The sequence below is a fragment of the Schistocerca cancellata genome, chromosome 7 (genome assembly GCF_023864275.1).
Source record: "Schistocerca cancellata isolate TAMUIC-IGC-003103 chromosome 7, iqSchCanc2.1, whole genome shotgun sequence".
Taxonomy (NCBI): Eukaryota; Metazoa; Arthropoda; class Insecta; order Orthoptera; family Acrididae; genus Schistocerca; species Schistocerca cancellata.
The window spans coordinates 260,254,580-260,269,911 of NC_064632.1; the positions used below are offsets into that span (position 1 = coordinate 260,254,580).

At 42.5% G+C, this 15,332-nt stretch overlaps 1 non-coding gene across 1 annotated transcript; it reads right to left on the reverse strand.

The window, feature by feature from the left end:
* Window positions 1-3,227: 3,227 nt before the first annotated feature.
* On the reverse strand, window positions 3,228-3,302 carry Trnas-uga (transfer RNA serine (anticodon UGA)). Its single transcript has one exon. It is a non-coding gene; the product is annotated as a tRNA-Ser (tRNA).
* Between the last annotated feature and the right edge of the window lie 12,030 nt (window positions 3,303-15,332).

Consider the following 15,332-nt stretch of genomic DNA (forward strand, 5'->3'; position numbering starts at 1 on the left):
TCTATAAATTGCAAACCACGGTGAGGCACATGGCAGAGGGTACATCCCATTCTACAGTTATTAGGGTTTCTTCCTGTTCCATGCACATATGGAGTATGGAAAGAATGACTGTTTGAATATCTCTCTGCTTGCAGTAATTATTCTAATCTTGTCATCACAATCCCTGTGTGAGTGAAATATTCCTGGGGTAATTATTTAAAGCTGGTTCTTGAAACTTTAATATACTTACTTGATATAATTTACATCAATTTCAAGAGTCTCTAGTTCAGTTCCTTCAGTATCTCTGTGACACTCTCCCACAGATTAAGCAACCCTATGATCATTCATGCTACCCTTCTCTGTATAAGTTCAATATCCCCTGCTAGTCCTATCTGGTATGGATCCCACACACTTAAGCAATATTCCAGATCTGGTTGCACAAGTGATTTGTAAGCAATGTACTTTGTAGACTGATTGCATTTCCCCCAGTATTATACCAATAGATCGAAGTCTACCACCTGCTTTACCCATGACTGAACTTATGTGATCATTCCATTTCATATCTCTACTAAGTGCTACACCCAGGTATTTGTATGAACTCGCTGATTCCAACAGTGACTCATTGATATTATTGGATACCTTCTTTTTTTTATTTTGTGAAGTGCACAATTTTACATTTCTGAACATTTAGAGCAAGTTGCCAATCTCTGCACTGCTTTGAAAACTTATCAAGATCTGACTGAATATTTATGCAGCTTCTTTCAGGTAGTACTTCATTATAGATAATTGCATCATCTGTCAAAAGCCTGAGGTTGCTATTAATATTTTCTGCAAGGTCATTAATATACAATGTGAACAACAAGGGTCCCAACACACTTCCTTGGGGTACACCCGAAGTTACTTCTACATCTGACAATGACTCTCCATCCAAGATAACATGTTGTGTCCTCCCTATCAAAAAGTCCTCAATCCAGTCACAAATTTCACTTGATACCCTTATGGTCATACTTTTCACAATAACCATAGGTGTGGTATGGAGTCAAATGGCAACAAACAGATCTGACCTTTTGAGGATGTCAACACCGGAACTGGTATCAGAGGCCACAATGTGGTTGTGGCAACAACAATTAATAGAGTACAAAGGACAACTACAACAAGCAGAAAGATACACTACATTTTTCATATTAGGTGAATTGTGCTGCCACCTACTGTCAGGTACTCCATATCAACGACCTCAGTAGTCATTAGACATCATGAGAGAGCAACTCACTGACTTCAAATGTGGTCAGGTGATTGGGTGTCACTTGTGTCATACGTCTGTACCCGAGATTTCCCCACTCCTAAACATCCCTAGGTCCACTGTTTCCGATGTGACAGTGAAGTGGAAACGTGAAGGGACACGCACAGCACAAAAGCGTACAGGCCAACCTTGTCTCTTGACTGACAGAGACCACCAACAGCTGAAGAGTGTTGTAATGTGTAATAGGCAGACGTCTATCCAAACCATCACACAGGAATTCCAAACTGCAAGTACTATGACAGTTAGGCGGGAGGTGAAAAACTTGGATTTCTGGTTGAGAGGCTGCTCATAAGCCACACATCATGCTGGTAAATGCCAAACAATGTCTCACTTGATGTAAGGAGCGTAAACATTAGACAACTGAACAGTGGAAGAACATTTTGTGAAGTGACGAATCATGGTACACAATGTGGCGATCCGATGGCAGGGTGTGGGTATGGCAAATGCCCGGTGAATGTCATCTGCCAGCGTGTGTGGTGTCAACAGTAAAATTCGGAGGCAGTGGTATTATGGTGTGGTCGTGTTTTTCATGGAGGGGGCTTGCATTCCTTGTTGTTTTGCGTGCCACTATCACAGCGTAGCCCCACATTGATGTTTTAAGCACCATCTTCCTTCCCACTGTTGAAGTGCAATTTGGGGATGGTGATCGCATCATTCAACACAGTCGAGCACCTGTGCATAATGCATGGCCTGTGGCGGAGTGGTTACACGACAATAACATCCCTGTAATGCGTTGGCCTGAATCCTACAGAACACCTTTGGGATGTTTTGGAACACCGACTTTGTGCCAAGCCTTGCCGACCAATGTCAATACCTCTCCTCAGTGCAGCACTCCATGAAGAATGGGCTGCCATCCCCCAAGAAACCTTCCAGCACCTGACTGAATGTATGCCTGCAAGAGTGGAAGCTGTCATCAAGACTAAAGGTGGGCCAACACCATACTGAATTCCAGCATTACCAATGGAGGGCACCACAAACTAGTAAGTCATTTACAGCCAGGTGTCCGGATACTTTTGATCACATAGTGTACATATGTTCAGTAAACTAGATAAAAAAAATGAGTAGTATCCTATGTCAATGAGGAACTTGAAGCTTTCAGTACATGTCAGGAGCACATAGAGGAACTCTGGCTCGAGTTTAAAAGAATAGTTGACCATGCATTGGGTAGATATGTACCCAGCAGAACAGTACATAAGGAAAGGGAACCTCCATGGTATGCAGTAACCATAAAGAGACACCTAAAAAAACAGAGATTACTGCATAATAGGGGTAAAACAAAGGGTAGGGCTGTAGATAGAGACATACTGAAGAAATATGTTTCACTATCAAGAGAGCTATGCGTGATGCCTTCAGTGACTATCATAGCAGAATATTGTCAAATAATATTTCACAAAAACCAAAGAAATTCTGGTCATATGTAAAGGTTGTTAGTGGCACCAAAGTTAGTGTCCAGTCCCTAGTGAATAAGACGGGAACTGTAATTGAGGGTAGGAAAGCAAAAACTGGAATGCTTAACTCTATGAGTGGGGTTCCTAACTATCTGTTCTAGGTAGCTTTCAGAGAAGGCATTTGGTAAAGTCTCACCAGATGTCTTATCCAATTTGTTGATAACTCCCATGGAAAAGTTATAACACTGTAAAAACTCAGACTGAGACAGGAACATCTATACCTACATCAATATCCATACTCTGCATGCATGGCGTAGGGTATGGCCCATTGTACTAGTTACTATGGTTTCTTTCCATTCGATTCACGTATGGAGCACAGGATGAATGACCATCTGAATGTCTCTGTGTGTGCTGTAAATATTCTAATGTTGTCTCACAAGCCCTGTGTGAGCCATATGTAAGGGTTGTCTGTTCATGGTGTCACCATTTAAAGCTGGTCCCTCAAAACTGTGTTAGCAGACTTTCTTGAGATATGAAACTTCCTGGCAGATTAAAACTGTGTGCCCGACCGAGACTCGAACTCGGGACCTTTGCCTTTCACGGGCAAGTGCTCTACCAACTGAGCTACCGAAGCACGACTCACGCCCGGTCTCACAGCTTTACTTCTGCCAGTATCTCGTCTCCTACCTTCCAAACTTTACAGAAGCTCTCCTGCGAACCTTGCAGAACTAGCACTCCTGAAAGAAAGGATATAGCGGAGACATGGCTTAGCCACAGCCTGGGGGATGTTTCCAGAATGAGATTTTCACTCTGCAGCAGAGTGTGTGCTGATATGAAACTTCCTGGCAGATTAAAACTGTGTGCCCGACCGAGACTCGAACTCGGGACCTTTGCCTTTCGCGGGCAAGTGCTCTACCAACTGAGCTACCGAAGCACGACTCACGCCCGGTCTCACAGCTTTAACTTGCCCGCGAAAGGCAAAGGTCCCGAGTTCGAGTCTCGGTCGGGCACACAGTTTTAATCTGCCAGGAAGTTTCATATCAGCGCACACTCCGCTGCAGAGTGAAAATCTCATTCTGTAAACATCCCCCAGGCTGTGGCTAAGCCATGTCTCCGCTATATCCTTTCTTTCAGGAGTGGTAGTTCTGCAAGGTTCGCAGGAGAGCTTCTGTAAAGTTTGGAAGGTAGGAGACGAGATACTGGCAGAAGTAAAGCTGTGAGACCGGGCATGAGTCGTGCTTCGGTAGCTCAGTTGGTAGAGCACTTGCCCGCGAAAGGCAAAGGTCCCGAGTTCGAGTCTCGGTCGGGCACACAGTTTTAATCTGCCAGGAAGTTTCATATCAGCACACACTCCGCTGCAGAGTGAAAATCTCATTCTGGAAACATCCCCCAGGCTGTGGCTAAGCCATGTCTCCGCTATATCCTTTCTTTCAGGAGTGCTAGTTCTGCAAGGTTCGCAGGAGAGCTTCTGTAAAGTTTGGAAGGTAGGAGACGAGATACTGGCAGAAGTAAAGCTGTGAGACCGGGCGTGAGTCATGCTTCGGTAGCTCAGTTGGTAGAGCACTTGCCCGCGAAAGGCAAAGGTCCCGAGTTCGAGTCTCGGTCGGGCACACAGTTTTAATCTGCCAGGAAGTTTCATATCAGTGCACACTCCGCTGCAGAGTGAAAATCTCATTCTGGAAACTTTCTTGAGTTAGTTTACATCTTATCTTCAAGAGTTTGCCAGTTCAGTTTCTTCAGCACCACTGTAACACTCTCCCATGTGTCAAAAAAACCTGTGACCATTTGTGCTGCCCGTCTCTGTATATGTGTTTACATACAATATTTCCCCTGTTAATCCTATTTGGTATGGGTCCCACACACTTGAGCAAACATTTTTTTTTCTCCATAGTCTTTCTAGATCTTGAGTACCACAGCATTTGAAACTTGATGACAGAAGTATAGATCTGTTACCAAATCATTTACATAGCTGCTTCATTTAAGTTTATTATTAAAAAAACAACCCCTCCGTTTCCATATTATCACAAGTGAAAGACATTAATATGCATATGACAGATTCTTCTTGTTCCTGATCTGTATTTTGTTTTTTATATTCCAAATAAACTGAATGTTGTGAAGCAATTATCAAAAAACAAGTGAGTATATCCCACATCTCTTGTGGGCTTTTCTTTATCAGTTTTGGAACAATAAGAAAAAAGTCCAGTAAACATGGTCTCTACAAATGCATACACTACGAGCAATGAGCACTTGTACAGTAGAAGAGATATTTCACAGTACCAAAGATGAACAACGCCCTCATAGCTCTTAAGCAATACATTTTAGAGCATGTTTCATGCACATTGTCATCTTGTATCAGTCTGTACTTCCACCTCTCAGAACATTATTATTAGTTTTTAACACATTTTGCTTGCTGTTTGTAGAAATTATGGGTGTGTTGTGTTTCTCTAACAGTCAGTGTTTGAAGAATCTCAAAGTGTTGTTTTCCTGATTGTTACTTCACAAAGCATTACATCTGAGCAGTGGTGGCTTGAAGTCAGTCATATACTCTTTTAGTATTTTGGAGAGCCGCCAAATGGATGTTCCTCCTTCCACAAGGTGCTAAATGATTTGAAAAATATATAACATGCATGATCAACTCCCACACATTGTTGTTGTAGTGTGCTTCCATGGTTGTCTTGATAGCAAACGTTTGTTATTAAATGCGGGACAATTTGACTGATGAAGAAATTCTGAGGCTGCCTGAAGAATCTGGATCCAAAATTAACAAGGATGGTTTTAAAAGCAATGACAGTATTTGTGAAACAGACAGCAATCTGCTTTCCTCTATCATCTTGCAAGCACGAGCCACACAAATAAGTTGCAAAAGTTTGACATCTGGAGAACTGCAGCAGTCACTGTGGCTCGACTAGTATGCTTTGAAAACCTGTCTGTACTCTAAGGCACAAAAAAGAAGACACACCACACTGGAACTATCTGAATGGAATGGAAATCGGTAGTTGTGACATAAATGTGCAGATGAATGATAACAACTTCAGAAAAATTGAATGATTTATTCAAGAGAAAGACATTCACAAATTGAGCAAGTCAGTAATGCAGTGGTTCATCTCTGGCCCTTACACACGCAATTATTCCGCTTTGCATTGCTTAACAGAGTTGTTGGATATCCTCCTGAGGGATACTGTGCCAAATTCTGTCCAATTGGCTTGCTAGTTCCTCAAAATCCCTTGCTGGCTGGAGGGCCCTGCTCGTAATGACCCGAATGTTCTCAATTGGGGAGAGATCCAGCAACCACGATGACAAGCAGAAACGTTTGGAGCATTATGGGCACGGCCCTCTGACCAGGTCTACATTTTGATGGTCTAACATGCCAGTTAGGTAGAATTTGGCACAATGTCTCTGAGGACGGCACCGAACAACACTATCAATGCCAAGCCGAATAACTGCTTGCATAAGACCCAGAGGTGGACCATCATGTTATTGACCTTCTCATTTTGTGAACCTTTTCCTCTTGTATAAATCACACAATTTTTCTGAAATTGTAATCGTTTGTTTGTCTGTAAATGCAGATAAGATCCACCAATTTCCATCTGCAAAATTCCTTCATGGTGCCACTTCTTTTTTCCTCTCAGAGTGTGTACATATTTATGCATGTGTTCATGTGCACATGCACTTGCAAATAACTAACTTGCAGTTTTGAGGAAGTACCTCAGAAGTTCAGGTGTTCTTGTAAAGGAGTAGAGCTTTCCACATAACACAAACAGCTCTATACAGCTTTATACATAAAGTTGTTTTTCCTCTTACAGTACCTATTGACTCTTAAATGACATTTCAAAAGCATCATCTGTTCCAGACACCTATTTCTTGCACAAACATAAACAAGTCTAACTTCTTAAAATGTGTGTGCACAATTTCCTAGCCCAGCCAGATTGCTTACTATGTACATAGAAACTGGAGCAGAGTTCAAAAAATCTCTACCCAGACATAGTTTCCATAAACAGATCTAAATGAAAGGCTGAATCACAATCGATTTTAATGTTGGGAAAATTTCGAGCAGCCCATCACTATGTGAAGCTCCAGGAAAGTCTAGATTTTTGTGATTTTTGTTTGTCTAAATGTCTTCCCACTTTATAGTGAATACGTAACTGTGTTTGTATTTTCCACCATACTCTGTAAGCAAGCATGAGCAATATAATTTCAAAGGTATCTAGTGAATGCAGTTCAGATAATGACTGCTGTACTGAACTGAGGTCTTCAGTTACAGGTATATTTGGGTATATGGTGAGGTTCTTCTCCATCTGATGTTTGTCTTTCAATGGAATACAGATTCATCATCATTTAACGTCTGTGGATGTGTGCCTTGATGATGATCTTCTGTGCTGTCATTATCCACCAGTATATGTTCCTATAGGTGTTACGTAACTAGATCAGCAATTGAAAGCAAAACAAGTTACAATGATGCCACATGTAGAAATATTTAACAGTCAGCCAATATTATCAAGTTATAGTCTGGAGTATAGGCTTCATGGTACATCGTTTTGACAATTTAAGGTCAGGAACTCGGCTACTACTGGGCCCCAGCCTTTGCAGCGTCATTTCCTTTCTGTGCTGCATGTCTATCCTCTAGCTATTCTTTTTCTTCTTCCTTGCGGAACATGTCTGGGATGTTTTGGTAATGTGTTCTGCCTTCTTTGTTGCCCTTCTTCTATCCTTCCTCCACTTTGTCATTTGAGGTTCCTCTTTTTCTTCTTCCTCCCTGTGCACTCCTGAAGGCCAGCCTTTGTGTCTGATGCATAACAGGTCACTGGATAATGCATAATTCTCATCCCCAGGTTGACAGGTGGAGTTCGCAAGTACCCCTGGTACAGGACAAGCCCAGGGACGGGTGACTGCCTGAGCCGCTACCTTCCTAAATCGCCGATTGGCCCCCTCTGTCAGGTGTTCAGGAGGTGTCACATGAGGTGTGAACAATCACCTAAGGTGGGTGAGCCCCATCTGAGGGGGCCTCCAGTTGGAAGAAGTGTGCCATTGGAGACTATGGCAGTCATGGGGGTTTTCTCGCAATGAACCAATCATCATCTTCACACTCACTGTCTAACAAATGTAAACGTAAAATATTACTATGAATAAGTTAGATTTAAGGTCATGTACTCATCATTGCAGTTGATCTGCCACAGCCGTAGTCCTGGTTTCTTAAACAGCTACTGTAACGAACAATCTTCGGCATTGTCTAAAATGATTTTTTCACTAAATAACAATTAAAATATTCATCCTAAAACCAATGACACATTTCAAATATTACCATAGCTCCCATAGAGTAAATACATAATTGATTCCACAAGCATATTATATTTCATATGTGTACAAATGCATAAAATTATTTCATTGATAATGGTTTTCTTGTTTTTATATATTGCAAATGACACAGGTTATAAAAATGTTCCTACCACTTAATGGACTTCTACAAGTTAGAGAAATTATCATTTCATAATTAATTTTTTCATACCCTATCCACAAGTACATATTTGCCTACACCTCTACATCAGAAATTTTCACATGAGGTCTAAAATGGTCTAAAATATTTTTTAAATCAGTTTTAATGGACTGTTATGTCTCAACAACCCCCAAAAGGATTTGTGCACCTAAAAGTTGAACAAAACCTTTTCTGACAGATCTACATAACAGTACACATTTTTACAATAAATTGGAAGAACAAGCATTTTACTTGTGGTATGAGATAAATACTGTGTTTGATTAAATATGTAAATTAAATATGAAGCATTATGCAAAAATTATTACTCAGTAGTACAAGGAAAGAACAAGTTACTTCTTAACTGTTTGAGCTAACATGTAACTTTGAGTCTCAAAGCTAGTACAAAATTCCTAAGGACAAATGCACTAATCTCTGTACTTTACATAAAATATTCAGAATTCAGTACACTGACTGTTTTGTAGATAGTTTTGATGTTTACAGTACGCAGACTGCTTTATGGATAATCTTGAGGTTTGCAGTACGCAGACTGCTTCGTAGAGAGTCTTGAAGTTTGTGGTACGCAGACTGCTTAATAGAAAATCTTGAAGTTTGCTGTATGCAGACTGCTTCATAGGGAGTCTTGAAGTTTGAAGTACGCAGACTGCTTAATAGAAAATCTTGAGGTTTGCAGTATGCAGACAGCTTTGTTGAATGAAATGTCTGACCAATGACCAATCTTACTATTTTTCATTTTTCCAGACACTCCCAACGCCTCCTTCCCACCTTTACAATCATTGAAACATTATTTAACGTATTTTTATTTTTAGGAATATATGCGCAACGCAGTTGTTGCTTTCCCCTTCACAGTAAGTGCTAGCATATAACAGAATGATACGAAAGAGTCCGGTTACGTATTACTCTAAGTGACAATATACAAAAACTTGAATAAGTGACTAATACATCATATTGGTTGTGTTTTATAAGTGATTGAAATGTCACCAACAATTATATGGTTGGGCCTTATACATAGGTAAGCGTTCACCACTTGAGTGTGACTGGTATATCACGACAAAAATATGAATAGGCTTTATACATTGGTAAGTTGGTTTGAGCATTATATATAGAACATATTTATGTTACAGAGAGTAGTAAAAGTGAGACATTCCTCACGACAATATAGTGGCATAGCATACTTGCATATAAGTAAGTGTTCACAATTTCGAGTGCTGGTATATGTCAGAAAAAATATATAAGTAAATGTTTACCACTTGGGTGACAACATACAATAAAATCAGACATAAATAAATAATATAGTATGACAGAGCATAGTTACATTTAATAATGCAGAAATGCTAGCTTGTTCTCCGGATCCTCCTATAAAATAGGCTTTAGTCACTTAATAAAGCTGACACGGTAAATGAGAAGGGTCTCAGCAATAGAGACATATGCGTATGGATAGAGAGATGGATACTTTGGTTCTCTGCTGAGAAATAAGAAATGAAATAGAAGATTCAGAGTGTTGGAGTTGAAGAAGGAAAGATGACAGACCCTAAAGACAGGAAACTCCCCCCCTACCCAGGATCCCCACTGTTCCAGTACTTCACTGTGGTGCCGGAGGGAGAAGTGTGTTTGGCATTCCCTACAGAACAGACTTGCCACAGCTTCTCCTTCCCAGTCCCCGAAAATTAACCTCAACACTCCCTATTGACGAAGGGTAAACAATTAGTATTCTGCAAGACAGAGTAGATGACATATTTAACACTGTGTTGGTTAATTCAAGTAACAAATGCTGGATACAACAAGCTGTCTTACTAGCAGTCCCTTTAATATCTGGTTTTGATCAAACATAATTAATCACATACATAAGAAAATATAGAAACCTGTGACATAACATAAGCATGGGAAAACTAAAGCGAGGTACAAAATTACTGTGTTCCTCTCTTATCAGTTGCAGCTCAAACATAAATTAGTACATAAACATGAAAATATAGAAATAAGGTACACAAATATCATTTTGAATTAGTACATATCCCATGTCAATAAATAAACAAAGTGAAATGCCTCTTATGGTGGATCATCCAAGTGTTATAATGTTCACATTATGAGACGTACTTTCTCATGCATCAATATATTTGCTAAACACCATAAAGTGAAGTGTTAAAATGACCAAAAAAAAAATAGTCACATTTTCAAAATTAAGCAGGAGGCAGGTCTGAGATATAAAATTTAATTTTCTGGATACTCATTCAAACATCATATCTGTTCTCATCTCAACTGACAACACATATGAAAGTCCATGGACTATTTCATAAACTACATGTAACAAAATTATTTCAAGTGACAGCTCATATAAACAAACAGAAGTAAGTTTGAGATTATCTTGGCAATCAGTGATTACAGAGAATTAGGTTGCATGTGACATATCATTGAGTTAAGTAGAGGTACAAGATATTTCAAGCAGCAGTGTGTAAGAATAAACACTCGTAAGTTTGAGAAGGCATTGACATTGAGTGATTATAAAGAATTATATTGCATGTAACAGTGTATCATTGTATTAAGTCCTGATAGACCAGATTAAACAGCTGACTATAGTGTGCATTGTATCATGTAAAGGTAATTGTCAAGTAACATACAAGAAACAGTAATTGTTAGACTTTCAGACATCTATTTTCATGGAAAAATTATGTTAGGTTTTAACTGTTGAAATGCACCAAGACATGATGAATGTACCACTTGCAGGACCAAAAGTCCTTATTTCTTTACAAGTCAAACTCAGACTTTAGAGTAACTGAACCGACATGAACATTTCAGGTCAGGAAACCACAAGAACAGATAGAGGAACTTGCCCACAATACCTGTCAAAGGCACCTTGTTCTCGTAGCTTAAAAGTCGTCATCCCAAATTTTTCAGCATCTTCTTGTAGAAACTGTGAGCCACCATACACATATGCAACCGTAGAATCAGATTTACATTGGTAAATTAAGTACCAACAGGATACTTCCAGAATATATACTGCTCAACGACCAGGTGACAGACTTCTCATTGATCGTCACCACATTAGACATGATGCAGCAACATCAGATTAGACAGCAAATAAAATTGGGCCCACATAAAGGTAAATTCCAACATATGTTAAGGTAAAGGGTGAAGTATCACAGGCTACATTTGAACGTATTAAATGTTGTATAAAAAATGGTTAGTTCAACCACTCCAAAGGTATGATTTAAACTTTTCCTTATCAGTTAATGAATAATCCAGAATTCATTTGAGACCAGATGTCTGCAAGAATACATGTGAATGTCAATTCTCGTGAGTTTCAAACAACCATCTAATCTTTGAAACACTATTTTACCATAGTTTTGCCTTTTTCTGCACATTACATAGCAATTGTTTATGACCGTCAGAATACAAATGATATAATAGCATACAACTGAACTGGTTTTCATTAAGTACATCACATTAGTGAAAAGCACTGGATTGCTGTAATATACAGCAACATTAGACAGCACCTAATCTACTGTCTTCACCATTACAAATTTTCAGTTCAAACATCCTGCATTACATGAGATTTATATCTGTTCAGTTTGCCAATTTGAGCAGACATAATGACACTTTATATCTACACCAAACAGATAGCATAATATATATGGATACCAGACATATAGTAAACATCATCCCTATCTAATAGTACTAAAAGGGCAAAAGGATTATCAAATAAGACTACCAATGGTTGACCATAATGCTCATTGAGGTAGTAGAAATAACGTGAAGAGAAATATACTGTATGAATCTCAAAACCTGGAAATCAGAAATACTTCTGTCTCAATAACTATCTCCAACATAAATTTCCATTTCTATCTCATCGGCGCCACATATACCCCCAGCGGGTGGGGGGGTGACTATGGCGTCAGGAGGGGTGGTCCGCGGGAGACAAACCACGGTCAGCTCGACAGCATCGTCGGGGATCTGTGTGGGTAGATGTCGTGAAGGAAGGTCCGGCCACCGAACTTGGAAGTCGTTGAAGCACGCCGGGCGTCGTACTGAGCGCGCTGGTCATGCGGCAACAGGTAGGCCGGCAGTTTGCGGGAGGAACAGAGCGACGATGACGATGTCTCCAGTGGGCGGGACGAACACACAAAGCATGTCCAGGTCGACGTCGGGCAAGAGGGGAACACATTTCACCAGGTGGCAGGGAATGGTGGAGGTTGTGTCATGAGCACCGGATGAAGGGAAACACATGACGAACAGTGTGTCATCGTGTAGTATTATAGAGATGTCGTGGATTACGTCCGGGGGGACAGGCACAGACACCTCGAGTGAGGCACGTTCAAGATGGGGGTGTGTGAGAAACCTCGACAGGGCGAGGCAGGCAACGAGGGAGAGGTCGAGGGACTGGAGAAGGGCCCGGCGGCGAGGGCATGATCGTAGGTAAACTCAACGTGGGAAGCATGTGATCACTCGATGGAGTGCGTGAGACCGCAGTAGAGGGCGAGGTCGGAGAAGTGCTCGGTGATTGGAGCTGGGAGTCACTCGACTGAGGGAGTGGTCGGAGCATCGTGGGCCACGACAGTGAGTGGCGTGGTCGTGGCCTGAAGGGGGGTAGAAGCGGGCTCGACATGAGCAGGCTTAAGTCTGTTGAGAGAGACTGTAACAGCTGAATCTTTTATCTGGATGTCATAGGTATTGGCTGAGCACTGGAGGACTTGGTACGGGCCGGTATATGTGGGTTGGAGGGGAGCACGGACAGTGTCATCTCAGAGCATGACATACTCGCAATTGTTCAGAGATTTCAGGACGTGAAACTTAGGGCGGGAATGGCTGGCGGGCGGAGGGATGTGGAGGTGGATGAAGTGGCATCTGACGCGGTCCACGAAGGAAGGTAAGTCAGACTGAGGGAGAGAAGTGGAAGGGCTCATAAGTTGGCCAGGGAGAACAATGTTCTGGCCGTATACGAACTCGGCTATTGTGCCTTTGAGGTCTTCCTTATAGATCGCACGAATGCCGAGTAGCACAAGGGGAAGGGCCTCCATCCAAAGAGAGTCACGGCATTGAAGAGCCGCCTTGAAAGTGCGGTGCCAGTGCCCAACTAGCCTGTTACTTGCAGATGATATGCTGTGGTATGGATGCGCTGGATGCCGCAAATGTTACAAATCTTGTTGAACAGGGTCAACTCAAATTGTCTACCCTGGTCAGTCGTAATGATAGCTGGACATCCGAAACGTGATACCCATGACTCGACGAAAGCTCGAGCAACAGTTTCTGCCGTGATATTGGGAAGGGGGACAGCCTCGACCCAGCGAGTTGTTCGGTCGATAGACGAGAGAAAATAACGAATGCCATTATAGGGGGTGGAGAGGGCCGACAATGTCAATGTGAATATGCTGGAAACGCCCAGGAGGGATCAAAAAGGTGCCGAGGGGGGGGGGGGGGGGTGAAATGTGCTTGTGTACTTTGCAGCTTTGGCACATGATGCAGGAGTGTGCCCATTGCTGGCAGTCCTTGTTGACATTTCTCCACACAAAGCGCTCCGCTACAAGGCAGGCGAACTCACGAACACCGGGGCGGGCTAATTATGCAGTGTGTTGAAGACAGCTCGACGTAGCGTGGTTGGGACGAGGGGGCGTAACGTGCCCGTACTGTCGTCGCACCGGATCCCACCAGAAATGCCAGGGAAGGTGGTGCGGATGAAGTGTAGTGAAGAGGTAGAGTCTGAAATCAGGTTTTGTGTGTCCTCATCAGCAGGTTGGAGGTTAGGCAGTTCAGAGAGGTCTAACAGTGAATGAATGGCATCGACTCGTGAAAGGAAACCAGCAACTATATTGTCAGCACCCTTTATGTGTCTGACATTGATGGTGAACTGAGATATGAAGTCCATGTATCTGAAACAGCGAGGAGGCGGGTCAGCTGGCGGGTTTGAAATGGCCGCAGCCAGGGGTTTGTAGTTTGTTAAAACATAGAAATGGCGTCCCTCAACGTCAGTCTTAAAATGCTTGATCGCTTCGTAGACCGCGAGCAACTCCCTGTCAAACGTGGAATATTTCCGTTGTGCGTTGGTGAGCTTGCGCGAGAAGAACTGCAGAGGCAAAGTTTGGCTGTCGACTGTCTGGCTAAGGACAGTGCCGATGGCAGTATCGCTCACGTCTGTGGTGATGAAAAGCTGTGCATTGGGATGAGGATGCGCGATGGTGTGGGCCTCAGCATTTTGAGGGCAGTGAAAGAGTCAGTCATAGCAGGGGTCCTTGGAATGGGCCGAGATCCAGAAGTCTTGGTGCCTGCGGAACCTGAATCTCCACAGCCCGAGGTAGATGACGGCGATAATAATTAACCGTCCTCAGAAAGTGCCGGAGCTCTTTGAATGATGAAGGCCTGGGTAGGTTCAGTATTGTTTGTACTTTCTCAGGGGGCGGTGAAATGCCGTCAGAAGAGACCCAAAAACCAAAATAAGTGAAAGTGGGTTGATGTAGCTGCAATTTGTTTTGGTGGGTCTCAATGCCTGCTGCCGCGAAAGTGTCCATAACAGTTTGCACATGTCGAATGTTGTCCTCGATGGAGGAGCTGAACACAAGAATGTCATCAAGATATGCAAAGCAGAATTTTAGTCTGAATAGCACTTTGTTGATGCAGTGTTGCCAGGTCTGGGTTGCGTTTTTCAGTCCGAAGGGCATTAATCGAAACTGAAATAACCCAATTGGAGTGGTGATTGCTGTCTTCTCAATGTCTTCAGGAGCCATGGGGATCTGGTGGTAGGCCCGTTTGCAATCAATGACAGAGAACGTGGTCGCACCTGCGAGGGAACTGGTAAAGTCGGCAGTGTTGGGTATGGGGTAGGTGTCCATAATTGTTCGTGCGTTTAGTCAACGGTAGTCTCCGCACAAGTGCCAGGACCTGTCTTTCTTGGGTGTCATGAATGGGCGTTGACCAGCTGTTGGCAGATGGTTCAATGACGCCGGAGCTTAGAAGTTCAGAAATCTGCTTTTTAAGGTCGGAGAGGCGTTCGGGACAAAGTCGACGTGGTTTACTGGAGATCAGGGGGCCTGTCGTGAAGTGAAGCTTGTGAACCATGTCGTTGGTGACGACAGAAATGTTGCCGGCGGTACGGGAGGCAGTTTGTTTACAATGTGAGGTGGGCGGAGCAGGCGAGGCGAGGTTGTGGTGTTCAGAACCACTCTGCGGATCCGACAGGAGCCAAAGCGGC